The 4,525-nt window shown below is 36.6% G+C and overlaps 1 pseudogene; it reads right to left on the bottom strand.

Moving 5' to 3' along the window:
* Window positions 1–286: 286 nt before the first annotated feature.
* LOC100155859 (tubulin alpha-1B chain pseudogene) lies at window positions 287–1,533 on the bottom strand (annotated as a pseudogene).
* Between the last annotated feature and the right edge of the window lie 2,992 nt (window positions 1,534–4,525).

Raw genomic sequence — 4,525 nt, 5'->3', positions numbered from 1 at the left:
CACATCATTATACTTAAATGTCTACTTATTAAGCATCTAATAATAATAATGCATGTCACACAGTGCTGGTCTATTATTTCAACAATAACTCACACCATTCCATTAGGTATCTAGGCTTTACTTTTGAGACATGACAGAAAAAAATCTTACAGGCACACATGGAAAAGTAATACATGATCACAGTTGAAAGTGAAGACAATCTAATCAGAAAGCTTTTACTCCTGTCAGCTAATGCTGAAGCTAAAGTTCTGAGTATGACATGCTGCAGGGCTTAAAGGAATGGTAATCAGTATTCCTCTCCTTCCTTCTCTCCCTCAACAGATTCCACCTCAACCTACTCATAATTTTCCCAAGGGCAGCAGGGTCCTCACGAGCCTCAGAAAACTCTCCTTCCTTTGTGCCCTTGTCCACATACAAGTGAACAAAGGCACTGCTTGGCATACATCAGGTCCTGGTGAGCCCAGGCCTCAGCGATGGCTGTGGTGTTGCTCAGCACGCACACAGACCACTGTACTTTGGCCAGGTATCTGCCAGGGACCACAGGGGGAGGCTGGTAATTAATGCCAACTTTGAAGCCAGTGGGTCACCATTCCACAAACTGGATGCTGCGATTGGTCTTGATGGTGGCAATGGCAGTACTGATGTCTTTGAGAACAACATTGCCACTATACAGCAGGTAGCAAGCCATGTATTTACCATGGTGAGGGCCACATTTCACCATCTGGTTGGCTGGCTCAAAACAAGCATTAGTGATTTCTGCTATAGCAAGCTGTCCATGGTAGGTTTTTCAGCAGAGATGACAGGGGCATATGTGACCACAGGGAAATGGATGTGGGGATAGGGCAACAAGCTGGTCCGGAATTCTGTCACGTCAACATTCAGGTCTCACCAAACCTCAGAGAAGCAGTGATGGAGGACACAGTCTGGCTAATAAGGTGGTTAAGATTAGTGTAGACTGGGTGCTCAAAATTGAGGTTTCTATGACAGATGTCACAGATGGCCTCATTGTCTACAATGAACACACAATCAGAGTGCTCCAGGGTGGTGAGGATGGAGTTATAGGGCTTAATTACAGCTGTGGAAACCTGGGGGGCTGGGTAAACAGAGAATTCCAGCTTGGATTTTTTGCCTTAATTGACAAAGAGATGTTCCATCTGCAGGGAGGTAAACCCAGAACCAGTTTCCCCACCAAAGCTGTGGAAAGCCAAGAAACACTGAAGACCTATGCACTTGTCAGCCAGTTTCCCAATTCAGTCCAACACAAGATCAATGATCTCCTTGCCAATGGTGAAGTGACCTCAGGCATAGTTATTGACAGCATCTTCCTTGCCTGTGATGAGCTGCTCAGGGTGGAAGAGCTGGGAGTAGGTGCCAAAGTGTGAACTTCATCAATGATTCTGGGTTTCAGATCTACAAACACTGCCCTGGGTACATGCTGGTCAGTTGCCTGTTCTCACTGAAAAAGGTATTGAAGGAGTCATCTCTTCCCTCAATGGTCTTGTCACTTGGCATCTGGCCAGCCGTTGAAGGCGGTAGAGTTCCCAGGATGCATTGTCAGTTGTGGGCACCAATGTGGCCAATGTGGATGGAGATGCACACACATGGTGGCTACTGGTCAGCAAGCGAGGGCAGCAGGAGCAGATACCAAGTCCTGGTTATCATCTCTGACAAGCTAAGAGTTGAGGTGAGTAAGGCACTCTATTTATATTTATATTTCATCTATTATTTAAGAATTGGGTCTCAGCCAAGAGCTAGGGCATGTGCTAGATGGGGGGAGGGTAAAAAAACTGAGAAGATTATAAAAAAAATACCTTTGCTGATTTAACTTGGTCTATATTTGTACATTTTTTAGTAGTGTGAAATCACAAACTTTAAATGGGATTTGCAATGATGTAGCAATTTAAACTTTCCTATTTAAGTGTAATGATTTATACATTATTAAACACATTATTATAAGTAATTACTAATTAATTAGGACACAAGAGGCAAGATCCACATATTCATTTCCATCCTTCTTATTCCACTTTTCATCCCCTCCCCACTACCTACTAAAACAATTTTCTCTCTTTAATCATAGTGAGGTTCCCAGTTAGAACCTAAGGATCCTAAGACAGATGGCAAAGTGATAGAAAATCAAATGCATCCTAGTTCCAAGTTGAAATGCTCACTTAACATTTTACCTCTATAATATCATTGGCTCTGACATACGACTTTTTGATTAGGCTTGTTCTATTTGGTTACACACAATTTTTGTAGAGTTAGTATGTGGAAGCTAAAAGTTGAATGTTGGAAGCCTGATTCATTTCTTCAGAGATCTGCAGCTTCTACCACTCTACTTCATCCTCAAAGAGCAACCTGTTATCTGTCTACCAAAAATGTGATCAATCTACTATACTCTGCTTATATATCGCTCCCATTTTTTATGTATTTATGTAGTTGCACAGCTATAAATAATGTTAACTAGATTATGAGAAGGCAATTATGTTTAGTCTACTATCTTCAACTCAGCTTGCTAAAATGCTCATTATTTCCCATACTCTTAAAAAACATACTTACACAATTATTTTTATGTTTCCAAATTCTTTATTTTTCTTTATTATTATTATTATTTTTAAAATAGTATTCTTTTAAAAAATTTTTTGAATATGGTTGATTTACAATGTTGCATTAGTTTCAGGTATACAGCAAAATGAATCAATTTCATATAAATGTTTTTTCATAAATATTATTATAAACTATTGAGTAGATTCCACTGTGCTATACAGTAGGTTCTTGTTATTTATTTTATACAGTGTGTATATGCTATTCTCATCCTCCCAATCCCCCCACAATTTCTTATAAAGTACCCCTAAGATTGGTTTTGAAATATGACTTGTTTCTGTTTTATAAGTTCTTTTATATCATTTTTATTAGATTCCACATGTAAGTGATACCGTATGATATTTGTCTTTCTTTGACTTACTTCACATAGTATGATAATCTCTAGGTCTATCCATGTTACACAAATGGTATTATTTCAGAATAGAAATATATATCAGTAGAACAGAATAGAAAGCCTAGAAATAAACTCAAGCCACTATGGCCAACGAATCTATGACAAAAGTGGGAACAACATACAGTGGAGAAAAGGCAGTCTTTTCAACAAGTAGTGCTAGGAAACCTAGACACCTACATGTAAATGAATGAATGAAATTAGACCGTTCTCTAACACTGTACAAAAACATAAACTCAAAATGGATTAAAGACCTAAACTTAGGGCCAAAATTATAAAACTCCTAGAGGAAACCATAGGCAGGACACTCTTTGACATAAATCTCTGCAATATCTTATTTGACTAATCTCCTAGAATAATGAAATTAAAGACAAATACAAACAAAATGGCACTTGATTAAACTTAAAAGCTTTTGCACAGAAAAGGAAATCATAAAAAAAAAAGACAACTGATAGAATGGGAGAAAATCTTTGCAAATGAAGTGATCAATAAGGGATCAATCTCCAAAATATACAAACATCTCATGCAGCTTTATATTTAAAAAAGTACAACCCAATCAAAAAAAGGGAGAAGATCTAAATAGACATTTCTCCAAAGAAGATAGATGGATGACCAAAAAGCATATGAAAAGATGCTCAGCATTACTAATTATTAGAGAGATTCAAATCAAAACTACAATGAGGTATCACCTCATACGAGTCAGAATGGCCATTATCAAAAAGTCTACAAACAATAAATTCTGGAAAGGGTGTAGAGAAAATGGAGTCCTCCTACACTGTTGGTGGGAATGTAAATTGGTGCAACCACTATGGAAAACAGTATGGACGTCCTTTAAAAAACTAAATATTGAGTTAGCATGTGATCCAGCAATCCTACTCCTAGGCTTCAAAACTGAGAAGATACATGCACCTCAATATTCATTGTAGCACTTTTATCAATAGCCAAGACTTGGAAGCAACCCAAATGTCTATTGACAGATGAATGGACAAAGATATGGTACATGTATACCACGGAAAATTACTAAGCCTGACACAATTATTTTATTGTATAAATGCATGCATATCATTACATAATACATTCTATTTTTGTTTTTTATAATTTTCACTATTTAAATTTTCTATGGCTCTTTTCTCCCCTTTTCCCTTACTCCCATAGATAAGCTCACTCACACCCAAAAATACACAGTGATGTAATCCATATAGGCATATTTTATTATGTATCTTTCACTATGATTGAATAATTATATATTATGTACTATTTTATATACCTGTGTAAATACATATACCTATGCATATGTAATGCATTGTTATATATAATTATGTATACATTACACTAAATATTATAATTGTGTAAAAAGTGGGATTGTTGTCAACACAGTTATCTTCATTTTTAATTCAATCATAGCATGCTATTATTTCAAGCCACTTGGCACATATCCAATTTACCTTTATTGATGCCTAATATTCTAATGTATGTTTATGCCATATACTGTAATTAAATAAATATTCCATTATTAATATAAATCCACTTTAT

The sequence above is a fragment of the Sus scrofa genome, chromosome 11, assembly GCF_054392235.1.
Source record: "Sus scrofa isolate SSC_HxYL_T2T_F1_AM1 chromosome 11, Sscrofa_HxYL_maternal_Yorkshire_Landrace_v2.0, whole genome shotgun sequence".
Classification (NCBI taxonomy): Eukaryota; Metazoa; Chordata; class Mammalia; order Artiodactyla; family Suidae; genus Sus; species Sus scrofa.
The sequence above is the reverse complement of the archived record's forward strand: the minus strand, read 5'-3'. Positions and strand labels throughout refer to the sequence as shown.